At 37.5% G+C, this 12,815-nt stretch overlaps 1 protein-coding gene and 2 pseudogenes across 1 annotated transcript in view; all 3 read left to right on the top strand.

The window, feature by feature from the left end:
* LOC102157456 (formin-like protein 5) overlaps nucleotides 1–6,540 on the top strand; it is an 85,574-nt gene extending 79,034 nt beyond the window's left edge. Inside the window, exon 6 of the mRNA XM_021097609.1 lies at nucleotides 5,953–6,540. The gene's annotated coding sequence lies outside the window, so the exon portion shown is untranslated. The remainder of the gene's footprint in view (nucleotides 1–5,952) is intronic.
* On the top strand, nucleotides 6,060–6,540 carry LOC110261179 (annotated as a pseudogene).
* On the top strand, nucleotides 7,707–11,517 carry LOC100620187 (annotated as a pseudogene).

The raw sequence follows: 12,815 nt of genomic DNA, 5'->3' as shown, positions 1-12,815 counted from the left end.
GCCAGGGAAATAACAAGTCATAAATAGTGATGAGAGGATACTATTTTCTCCACCATTGAAACAGCAAGTTATGATAACTAGTGCTGCCTTGTTAGGACTAAAAACAACCTAACAAAACTCTCCACTATTCCAAGATCCAGAAATAGAGATAAAGTCAATTCTGGCTCCCTCGGGAATTTAAGTTGGCATTTAGGGAGTGGGAGGCTGTGTACTCTGGCATTAGGGGTCACTCTAATGCTCAGTCCCACTGATGTTTACTAGAACATTAGTTTGGGAGAAGTACAGGCCAAGGAAACAGACTAGAGATCCTAAAATGTAAGGAAAAAAAGTACAACGAAGATTCCATACGGGATTTCAAATTTCATTCAATCAACTTTCTCAACTACCACCATAAAATGCTTTCTAAAATTTTCCTCTTTTGCTTATATGAGATTGCCTCGTATTTGAAGGGCATATGTTTCAGTCACTACACAGCTCTCAACTTGTTCTGTAAGCCAAATAGTTCCATTTTTGGAAACATATAAACTACTATACTTATCTGACAAAATGAGATTAAGATATGTGACTGCAGAGTGTGAAATGGAGTATTTCCAGTTCATGAATCTGGAGAGTTTATACTGAAGAAGATTTAGAAAAAGAAGTATTAGCACGGATTAAAGCGAGGCATTACATAGTTACAAATGAGTAAGTCATCAAAAAAAAAAATGCAACAATCCTAAATGTGTATGCACCTAAAAATAAGGTTTCAAAATATATGAACCAAAAGCCAGTAGAACTAAAGGAGAAATCCACATTAATACATGCAGTCCTCAACATTTCTTTCTTGGGAATCACTAGAACAATTGAATATCAGTAGTGTATGAAAGAAGTTACCATTGTGACTCAGTGGTAATGAACCCAACTAGTAACCATGAGGACTCAGGTTCAATCCCTAGCCTCGCTCAGTGGGTTAATGACCCAGCATTGCCAGGAGCTGTGTGGTGTAGGTCTTGGACAGGGCTCAGATCTGGCATTGCTATGGCTGTGGCATAGGTCAGCAGCTGCAGCTCCAATTCGACCCCTAGCCTAGGAACTTCCATATGCTAAGGGTGTGGCCCTAAAAAGACCAAAAAAAAAAGTGTACAAAAGAAAAACTTGACCATGTTTATATTTATAGAATATTCCACCATCAGCAGAATACACAATTTCTTCAAATGCATATGGCATATTTACCAAGACAGACCATAGTCTGAACCATAAAACAGATCTTAACAAATTTAAAGAATCAGAAACATACACAGAATAGGCAAATTCATAAAGACAGAAAGTAGAATAGAGATTACAAGGGGCTGAGGGGAAGGAAGAGTTATTTTTTCACGGATGGAGAGTTTTTATTTGGGATAGTTAAAAATGAAAAAGTTCTAGAAATAGAGGCTGGTGATAGTTATGCAATATTGAAAAGATTAGTAAATTTTATAAATCTCTAGCCAAACTGCCCAAGAAAAGAGAGATGATGTAAACAACCAGTATTGGGCTCAAAAGAAGGTCCATCACTAGAAACACTATAAATATTACAGGGACAGTAGGAGATAATGATGAAAAAAACTGATTCCCAGAAATATAAAAATCTAAATGAACTAGACCAATTCTGGTGGTCCCATTGTGGCTCAGCAGGTTAAGAACCTGACATAGTATCCATGAGGATGGAGTTCGATCCCTTGCCTTGCTCAGTGGGTTAAGGATCCAGCATTGCCTCAAGCTATGGTATAGGTGACAGATGTGGCTTGGATCAAGAATTGGTGTGGCTGTGGCACAGGCTGGCAGCTGTAGCTCCAGTTCAAACCTTAGTCCTGGGAATTTCCATATGCCACAGGTGTGGCCATTAAAAGATCAATTCTCATAAACTAACAAAACTCCCTCAAGAAGAAATGGATAACCTGATTATCTACTAAAGAAACTGAATTTATGGCACAAAATTTCCAACAAAGAAAATTTAGGTTTTATTAATGTTATACCAAGCATTTAAAGATATTGTAACAATTCTATACAAACTCTACCAGAAAATGGTAGTAGAAGGACTCTTTCCCAACTTGTTATATGAGACTAATGTTACCATGATAGTGACACAAAGAAAAAAGGAAAAGAAAGGAAGAAATGGAGGAAGGAAAGAAGAAAGGAAATATAAACATAGACACACACACCAAAAAAACTTCTAAAAACATATGTAAATTGAATCCATAAATACATAAAAAGGAAAATATTTCATGCTAAGTTGGGTTTATCCAAGGAGTGGGAAGTTGTTTTAACATTTAACAATCTATGTAATTTACTATATCAACAGAATAAAGAAGAAAAACCACACAATCATCTCAACAGGTACAGAAAAAAAATCCATACTTGAATTTTTCAAAAGCTTATCAAGCCAAGAATTTTTAAAAGCCCCTATTTTAATAGAGGGCACCTGTAATTAACATAATGGTGAAATACAATGTTTTCCTTACGATGGGTACAAGGAAAATGACTACCCTCATTGCTTCTATCCAATACTGTTCTGGAGGTTGAAGCAATAAAACAAGAAAGAGAAATAAAGTAAATATAGATTTTTTGGTATATATTTTATTTTTATTTATTTATTTATTTTGCTTTTTTTAGGGCCACACCTGTGGCACATGGAGGTTCCCAGGCTCGGGGTCGAATCAGAACTACAGCTGCCAGCCTACACCACAGCCACAGCAACACCAGATCCTAGCCGCATCTGTGACCTACACCACAGCTCATGGCAACACTGGATTGTTAACCCACTAAGCGAGGCCAGGGATCGAACCCGCAACCTCATGGTTCTTGGATTCATTTCCGCTGTGCCACGACAGGAACTCCAGTAAATACAGATTAAAAGAGAGAGAAATCTATCTCTCTAGGCTGACAACAAAGAAAATATTCCTAAGAATGTATAAAAGAGCTACTGGGACAAATAAGTGAATTTAGGAAAGTCATGGAACTTAAGGTCAATGTACAAACATCCACTGTGCATCTGTAAAGTAGCATAAACTAATAGAAATTAAATTTTGAAAAGAATACTATTTATAATAGTATAAAAATATGATATATTTAAGTAGATAATATACATGCTAAAAATCATGTCATTGATGTAAGAAATAAAAGAAGACCCAAATAAGTGGACAATATATTGTGTCATGGATTGGAAGACTTAATATTATTAGAGTGTCAGTTCTTCCCTCATTGATCTATAGGTGTAATTTAATCTCATCAAAATCTCTACAGTGTATTTTATAGAAATCAGCAAGCTGATTCTAAAATTTACATGGATAAACAAAGGACCTACAATAGCCAAAACAGCTTTGAAATAGAAATTGATTTAAACTTTTTATAAGGCTACAGTTATCAGGACCAGGTAGTACTGGTAAAAATAAACATATAGATCAATTGAATAGAACAGAGAGTCCAGAAGTACATTCATACAAAATAGGTCCATTGATTGATTTTTGACAAAGATACCAAAGAAATTCAATGGTGAAAGGATAGTTTTTCAGCATCTGGTGATCAAACAATTTGACATCAGTATGTAAAACTAAAAAAGAAATATGTTTCTGTTGTTGATTTATAATTTTATTATGGTCTATTTACATACTTTGTATGATTTTATTTAAATTTGTCAAGGTTTGTTTTTGCTACATGTGTTTTATATAAAGCCTTGTTATTAGGTGCATACTCGTTTAGAATTGTTATGTCTTCTTGGTAAAGTGACCACGTTATAAATCCATAATATCCTTTTTAAATCCTAAATAATATTCCTTGTTCTGAAGTCTACTTTGATATTAAAACAGCCGTTCAAATTTCCTTTGGATTATTGTTTGTGACTTTTTTCCATTCTCTTACTTTTAATTTATCTAAGTCTTTATATTTACACTGAGTTTCTTGAAACCAGCATGTGGATTTTTTAAAAATCTAATGACCATTTTCAATCTCTTAATTGGTATATTTAGACTATTTACATTTAATGTAATTACTGGTGTGGTTAGGTTTAGGTCTATTATTTGGCTGTGCTTTCTTTCTTTTTTTTTTTCTGTCTGCTTTTTTCATTTCCTTGTTCCCTCCTTCCTGCCTTCTTTAGAATAATTTGAATAGTTTTAGTATTCTACTCTATTTTATCTATTGCTTTTTTGGTGTTCTCTCTCCCTCCTCCTTCCCTCTCTCCCTCTTTCTTTCTGGGTTTTTCTAAGGAAGAGTTTCTCAAATTCAGTACTATTTCTATTTTGGACCAAATAATTATCCATTCTGGACAGCTGTCCCATGCATTGTAGGATATTTAACAGTATTTCTGATCTCTACTCACTAGATGCCAGTTGCACCTCTTCCCCAGTTATGGCAGTCAAAACTGCCTTTAGGCATTGCCAGTTGTCTTCTGGTGCACAAAACTACTCCAAGTAGAGAACTGCTGCTCTAAATAATATAATAGAAATACTTCACATTTCAGAGTATACTTAAAGTAATATTTTACTATTTAATATTTAGAAGCTTTACAATCATATGTCCCTTAATCACCTCACTTTATATTATAGTTATCATATATTTTAATTTAACATGCATTAAAACCCCCCACAGTTTTCTATATATACTCAGACTTTACTGTTTTTGTTCTTTGATTCCTAATGTCCTAGGTTTCATCTGGTATAATTTTCCCTCAGTTTGAAGAATTTACTTTAGCATTTCTTTCAGTTGGCTATATGTTCTCTCAGTTTACCTTCATCTAGAAATATCTTTATTTCTCTTTCATTCCTAAAGGATATATTTGTTGGATATAGGATGCTTGGTTGTCAGGTTTTTTCCTATCATTTTAAAGATGTTCTACTATCTTCTGGCTCCCGTGGTTTCTGATGAGAAATCCATCATTACTAACATCATTGTTCTCCTACAGAGGTACTGCTTTTCCTTAGTTGCTTTTAAGATTTTTTTCTTTACATTCATTTTTCAGTAGTTTGATTATAATATGTCTAGGTATGGTTTTCTTTGAGTTTATACTATTTTGTGTTCAATGAATTTTTTGAATCTGCAAGTTAGTGTTTTTCACCAAATTTGGGGAGTTTTCAGCCCTTGTTTCCTCAAAAAAATTTTTCTGCACCAGTTTCTTTAAAGGATTCTATTGTTGTAAATGTTAGACATTGTGTAGAGTCTCATGACTTGAAGTTCTATTGTTTTTTTTCTGATCTTTTTTTCTCTGTGTTCTTCAAATTAGAGAACTTCTGTTAATCTGTGTTCAAGTTCACTGACTCTTTTCCATGTCATCTTCATTCTGCTATTGAGCTTGTTAGTGAATTTTAAATTTCAGAGATTGTATGTTTTTATACTATTTTGTTCATTGTTGTAATTTATTTTCTTTGCAAGACCTCCTATCTTTATATTAATTTTCTTTCATGTGTATTTACCTTTACCTCATGAAGCTTATTGTAGTATCTGCTTTTAGGTCTTTCTCTCATAATTTCAACATATGTGTCATCTTGGGGTTGGCTTCTATGTCTTTTCCCTTGAGAATTGGTCACACTTTCATGGTTCTTTGCTTATCAAGTAATTGTAGATTGGAGTTCCGGTCCTGGCGCAGTGGTTAACGAGTCTGACTAGGAACCTTGAGGTTGAGGGTTCGATCCCTGGCCTTGCTCAGTGGGTTAAGGATCTGGCATTGCCGTGAGCAGTGGTGTAGGTCGCAGACACGGCTCGAATCCTGCGTTACTGTGGCTCTGACATAGGCCAATGGCTACAGCTCCGATTCGACCCCTGGCCTGGGACCCTCTATATGCCACAGAAAGCGGCCCTAGAAAAGGAAAAAAAAAATTATGAATTATATTCTTGACTTTTTAATATTAAATTGTATAAATGTGAATTCTATTAAAATTCTCTAAAGGGTGATATTCATAATGGTTATTGTTATTATTATTATCATCATTACTGTTTTGGCAGGTGATTGAACCAGTTAGCTTCAGCCTACAAGTTTTAAAATCACTTTCTAGACAACAGACAAGACAACTGGGTGTGCACCAGCCTTGAACCTGCAAGCAGATACTCCCTTTCCCCAGGAACTCCAGCCTATGCCATGGCAGATTCCCGTCACCCATCTGCTCCCAGCTGCTGGACCACCTGCACCAACTTCTTGTGCACCCAAAAGGGAATTCTCCTTTTTGCTCAGATTATAATGTGCGTGTCAATTCTGACTCTCTTCAGTGCATCAGCACCAGGATATTCCTCTCTGTCGGTGATTGAATTGATCTGCACTTGTATCTTCTTTGTTGTCTATATGTGTGACCTGCACACCAAGATACAATTCATTCATTGGCCTTGGAGTGACTTCTTCCGAGCCTTTATAGCAGCCATCCTCTACCTGATCACCTCCATTGTTGTCCTTGTTGAGAGAGGAAGCCGCTCCAGAATCACTGCAGGGGTACTAGGCCTAATTGCTGCGAGCCTCTTTGGCTATGATGCCTATGTCACTTTTCCCTTGCGACAATAAAGATGTACAGTAGTGCCTACAGTGCCCTGCTGATACCATGACCCCGTATCAAGGAACTCAGTTCATTTCTCTCTGTAACCTGCAAATAACTCTTCCATCAAATTAACTTCTCCCATCCTGACCCCGCAACACTCCCAGCCAACTCCCAATCCCCTTCTGAAGTGAGAGTGCTGCTATCCAGAGAATTTATCTCCCAGCCTGCCAACCAACCCTCCTGGGTGTGTCTGGGTCCCCCTCCCTATGCAGTATCCAAAAGAACATGCCAGTTCTGTCTGGTCTATGCCCTGATCTAAGCCAGAAAATGAGGGAGGAGGGTAACTCATATTTCAGACTCCAGGCCCCAGGTTGTGACACACACCAGATAACCTCCTCAGTGTGTGTATGTGTGTGGGGGGGAAGGGTGTTTCTGTGTAGAAATAAATATATAGTAAATAGATTGTTAGAACAATAACAACAAAAATCACTTTCTGGGGGCCGTGGTTCCAATTCTAGTTCAATTTCCTAACTTTGTTGATGCTACTTTGGGTCTGTTCGACCATACACACCTCTGAGTGGTTAGTCTAAGACCTGGTTGGTGGTTTAAATCTTAGCTCAATTCTCAAAGCTTTTGCTGTGCTGCTTTGAGCCTGTCCCATGCATATGCAGCTCAAGGGTAAGCTAGGGACTTGTCTAGTTTCTTACACAGTTTGTTGTTTTTTGCTTTTTAGATCCACACCCATGGCATATGGAAGTTTGCAGGCCAGAGGTCAAATAGGAGCTATAGCTGCTGGCCTACACTACAGCCACAGCCATGCAGGATCCGAGCCAAGTCTGCAACCTACATCACAGCTCACAGCAACGCTGGATCCTTTAACCCACTGAGAGGGGCCAAGGATCAAACCCACGTTCTCATGGATACTAGTCAGGTTTGTTTTCCACTGGGTCACAACGGGAACTCCTCATACACAATTTTGAGACATCTTTTTCTTCAGCTTGCTTCTCACCAGGATTCCACCCACACTCTCTGCCCTGCAGAGGCCCCCTTTCCCAATTCTGTTCAAAAAGGTGAGGTTTTGTATAGAGTTTCAGAGTGCCTGCAATACTGCTACTGAACAGTTCTGCACCTGGGGCCTGTACCTGGAGAAAAGCCACAGGAGAAAAGAGGAGAAAAAAATGGAAAACTCATTCTCAGATGTGTTGCATCTTCAACTTTTGACTCCACTCCACAATGCACCTGATTTCATTTACTCTTAAGGGTCCTCAGGTGATTATTTTTGTGTTTTTTTTGTCCAGAGTTTTAACTGTAATCAACAGGTGAGATGGGCCATAGTGTATGTACTCTAATTTGGTTGGAATTGAAAGCCACATCCTGATATTAGATGTAAGAAAAAAAATGTTTAAAGGTGTTTGTAAAGAAATATAAAATGAAATGGAAGAGTAATGTCTTGATGATCGCATGGCCCAGTGGAACTCCCTCAGTAGTTGTTGCCTGAGTAGGGAGGGAGTAAGAGTGCTAAGTATAGACAATCCCAATTGAATGCATTCTTAAAATAATACACAAAGTCAGAGCTCAAGCATTCTAGTTATGCTGAGATGTCTTGATGCCCTTTCTCATACTCTTCTTCAGTGGGTAGTTTGCACAAACATCCTTTAGTGATGTCTAGGATAGTGATTTAGAAATTATGCTACTCAGAACTCTACACATTCCATGGAGCCTTTTCCCAGCCAAAAGTAGTGGAGAGAGGGTGGACACCCTGGTACTACTCCCTGCTTCAATTACTACAGCAGCCCACTTTTATCTGTTTTTCTTATTGGACTGTGTCATAAGATGTCATAACAACTGAGATTTGCATCAGTAAAAACAAAACAAAACAAAAATAGAAAGCCACCAGTTTACAGTAAAGAGCCTGGGTTGATCAGCAGTAGCGTCTCAGATGGTGCTTTCCAGTTCTTCTCCTTCATGCTTGTAAGATAGGCGAGATATTCTAGATAAGAAATACTGAGGACTTTTCCAGGATTGCCTGGGGGCATTATGGGAAGCTCAGAACAGTAAAAGTGTTTCTGCTCTTCTGATTTAAAGTACTTGTCTGAATACTGGAAAATGCAACATGGTCTGTTACCAGTTTTTGTGCCTTACTCCCTTACTGCCAGAGTACTTTGCTTGATGACTTAAAGTTATCAAACCAAGATGATACCGACCTGTTTCACCCCTTTGGAGAATATTCGCTTTTTATTAGGCTCTTGAGAACGGCAAGTACTTAACCAAAGAGATTATTTTAATATTATACATAAGGTATCAAGCCAGTGAGGAAGAGACTCTTCTTTGGGCGTCTTATAACACCCAGGTTGTATAAAGTAAATTAAACAATCTTGGACCTACACTTCAGGGATGGCTGAGTAACAACGGCATTTAATAGTTCATCTCTCGGTGTGCATGCAGTGCTGATGGTTGCAGCAGTGACCGTGGCTCTGTGCGTTAGCCTGGCATAGCGCAGCTTCCTGGCTTTAGTGGTGTCTCTCAGTTACAAAACAAAAGAACAGTGGCCAGAACTCGGACGAGGGTATGGGTCAGAATGAACAGAAGACAGATCTTCCCTCTACAGAGAAGACACTCATGGAGGAGAAGGTCAAGGTGGAAGAGCAGCTAAGAGAGACCACGGGAAAATATAAGCAAGCTTTGGCAGATACTGAGAACTTGCAGCAGAAGAGCCAAAAATTGGTGGAGGTAGCAAAAAACTATAGGGCATTCAGGGCTTCTGAAGGATGTGCTGGAAGTTGCATCTTGGAGGTGACACAGTGTGTTCCAAAGGAAGAGATTAGAGATGATAACCCCCACCTGAAGAACCTTTACAAAGGAATTGTGATGACTGGAGTCCAGATCCAGAAGGTGTTCACAAAGCGCCGCTTATACCCTCTGAATCCCCTGGGTGCCGTAGGAGCACAAGGCCTCATTCCACACGCCAGGTGAGGGGAGGGAGCCACACGCAGGGGTGCTAGTTAACAAAGTGGGGTACAAGCTGCCTGGGCACACCCTGAAGCCTGCACTGGTCCAAGTGGTGAAGGAGGCCTAGCTACCACTAAGGGGTTCTGGTGTTTTGGAGTAATCACTCACGTGACTCTTAAAAGGCTGGTTCATCTTTTCTCATCTATGAATGCTCTTGATCTTTGCCTAAACCTTACTGGAAGACTTTAGTTACTGGTGGCTCAACAGAAAAATAAGCCAGTTGCCCAGTTGCATTAAGAAACTGGAATTCAGGAAAAAATGGTTCATCTCCCAACTTCCATTAAATATTTATGAAGTAGTACAAAAAGATGAAAATGGACAGTCACCCCTGAGGTAAAGGATAAAAGTCATAAAGAAGAATCCTGGAGGTATTTCTATTATTAAATTTTTGGTTCGTGCCAAATTAAGAAACAGAATGAATGTCTGAGGCATACAGCATCTTTTGAATGAGGAAAGCATAGTTGTGAATGATGTAGAAAGAACTCTGCATCATGCCTCGCCTTGATTCCCTTCACTGCCCATGGTTTGGGAACACAGAGCTTCACTAATAAGAAAGCTAAGCAACCACGGCCTTCACTGTGTGGAAACAGATTTCTGAATGGTCACAGTGACCCTTCTTGTCAATAACATCCCCTCTCCACCAGCTCAGATTCTACAAGCCCAGTACACAATAAAGCTTAAAATAAGAGAATAAGACCTTGGAAGAGGTAGTCCTCTCAAAAGTAAAGAATTTCAGGTAAAGTAACACCTTAATCTTATACAGTGCTGTGTATTAATTATATCTTGATATACTGGAAGAAAAAATTAGGAAAAAAAGAAAAATTTAATTGAACAATTATGAAAAAAAAAAAAAAGAGTTTCAGGTAGAGGTAGAGATAGAGGAGCCCTAAAAGCACTGAAAGCTCGGGGGAGGGGTAAAGTTGTCACTTACCATTCAATGTCCTTAAAGAAGAGTAAATAGTTAAATTCTCTCGGTTAAACATCCTCTTTCTAATAGAGAATTGGGAAGTGATTCTACTTCATTTCAAAAGAGCTTCACAAAAGAAATACTTGCTAAGCAGTAACAACTAGAATAAGGCATGTGCATATCAATTCACAGAAGAATATTAGAGTAGGAGAATCCATCAGTACCTAAGCTAGATGGTGAAAGAACTAAAAAGCAACACTCTGCACAGCATCTGTTTTCAACTCTGGGCCTAGAAATTTTTCTCCCAACTCAAAGTTGAGACTGTGGGGGTGGGGTAGGGAATGAGAACTATGGAATAAATTTCTGCATTATAAGACAAGAAAAATAATCTAAGAACTTAAAAAAATTCTTTAATATTTACTACAGGAATGGGAAGAAATTTTAGGAAGATTTTTTTAAAAAAAATACATGTCCATCAATGGATGAATGAATGAAGAAAATGTGGTATTTACGTACAATGGAAAACTATTCAGCCTTAAAAAGGAAGGAAATTCTTACACATGCCATAGCATGGAGGAACTTAAAGATATTATGCTAAGCAAAATAAGCCAGAGACAAAAAGATAGATATCACGGTTCTTTTTTCCATGCAGGATCTGGCATCATCACTGCAGCAGTGAGTTGCTACTGTGGCATGGGTTTGATCCCTGGCCCAGGATCTTCCACATATTGTGGGTATGGCCAAAAAAAAAAAAAAAAAGAAAAGAAAGGAAAAAGTAGATACTGTATGATTACACTTATTTGAGGTACCTGAAATAGTATTTCATTCATGTACTATAAATAGTACCAAATTCATAGGGATGAAAAGTAGATTACTGGTTGCCAGGGGCAGAGGGAAGGGGTGTATGGGAAATTGGTGTTTAGTGGGTATAGGATTTCAGTTTGAGAAAATGAGATGTTTTGGAGATGGATGATGGTGATGAATATTCTGCAATGTGAGTATATTTAATACTACTTTTCTGTATACTTAAAGTGGTTAAAATGGTAAATTTTGTTATATATATTAAATAAATTAATTTAATAAGTAAATATATTTATTTAGTACAATAAAAAATGCCCCCCAAATCTATAAAAAACAAAGAAACTACATACTATATGATTTCATCTTTATGAAATTCTAAATCATGTAGAACTAAACTATGGTTATAGGAATCAAATATAAATTAAACTTCGTGAGCTATTTATGGGGAGGGGGAATGAGGAAATATTTGGGAATGTTGAAAGTGTTCTAAAACGATGTGCTGGTGTCCACACAGTAAACATACATACACGTAAATGTATATAAACTCCATTGAGTTATACACTTAAGATTTGTGCCTTTTACTAGATATACCTTTTTAAAAATCATGCCAGGAGTTCCCATTGTGGTTCAGTGGGTTATGAACTAGTATCCATGAGGACTCAGATTCAATCCATGGCCTCACCCAGTAGGTTAAGGATCCAGCATTGCCATGAGCTGTGGTGTAGGTCACAGACACAGCAAGGACCCTGCGTTGCTGTGGCTATGGTATAGGCTGATAGCTGCAGCTCTGATTCCACACCTGGCCTGGGAACTTCCATATGCCGTAGGCATGGCCCTAAAAAGCAAAAAAATAAAAAAGATCACGCCTATGAAATATAAACAACGTATTAAAAAGAGAGAATAGGATAAAAAAATACAGACTGAGATGAGATAAAAACAGATTGAGGTGAAAAGAAAATAGGCTAAAAAGTCTTTAAGGAAAACGAAATTTTTAAATGCAGTAACAAAATCCATTCTGGAGGCCATGTATAGCAGACTTCTCATTGCAGCAAATCATATCAGTGTATCAGAAAAGAGCAAAGAAAAATAAAAAGAGATAAGGAAGACAAAGATGAGATCCTAAGTATTAATTAATAATAGATGCTCCGAAAGAAGAAAATGAGATAAATGGAGCATATGAAATAAAATAATACATAAGAAAATTTCAGTAAGGTGAAGAAAGACCTGAGTCTTTCTTTAAGAGTTCCTTCTTTCAGAAAAAAAATTATAGGAGATCCATCCTTAAGATTATTCCAGTGCAATTTTTGAGTTTCAGAAATATACAAAGAATCCTGCAAGAACTAAGCAAGAAAATGTTGACCATAAAGTAGCAAAACACAGGTTGGTCTTTTATTTTTTCCGTAGCACTAAGTCTAAAAGAGATAGTGAAATAAATCTAATGAATTTTTAGGACAACGATTTATGAACCTAAAATACAATATCTATCCATGTTCTCATTGATATGTGAAGACAACAATCACTCTTAAAGATATACTAAATCTCACTTAAATAGTCTTCATTTTAAAACTATTTAAGGTTTTTTTTGGAGTTCCCTTAGGCTCAGTGGTTAGCAAACCCAAGGGTTC

The sequence above is a fragment of the Sus scrofa genome, chromosome 6, assembly GCF_000003025.6.
Source record: "Sus scrofa isolate TJ Tabasco breed Duroc chromosome 6, Sscrofa11.1, whole genome shotgun sequence".
NCBI classification, from domain to species: Eukaryota; Metazoa; Chordata; class Mammalia; order Artiodactyla; family Suidae; genus Sus; species Sus scrofa.
This window is presented reverse-complemented; position numbering and strand designations above follow the sequence as displayed.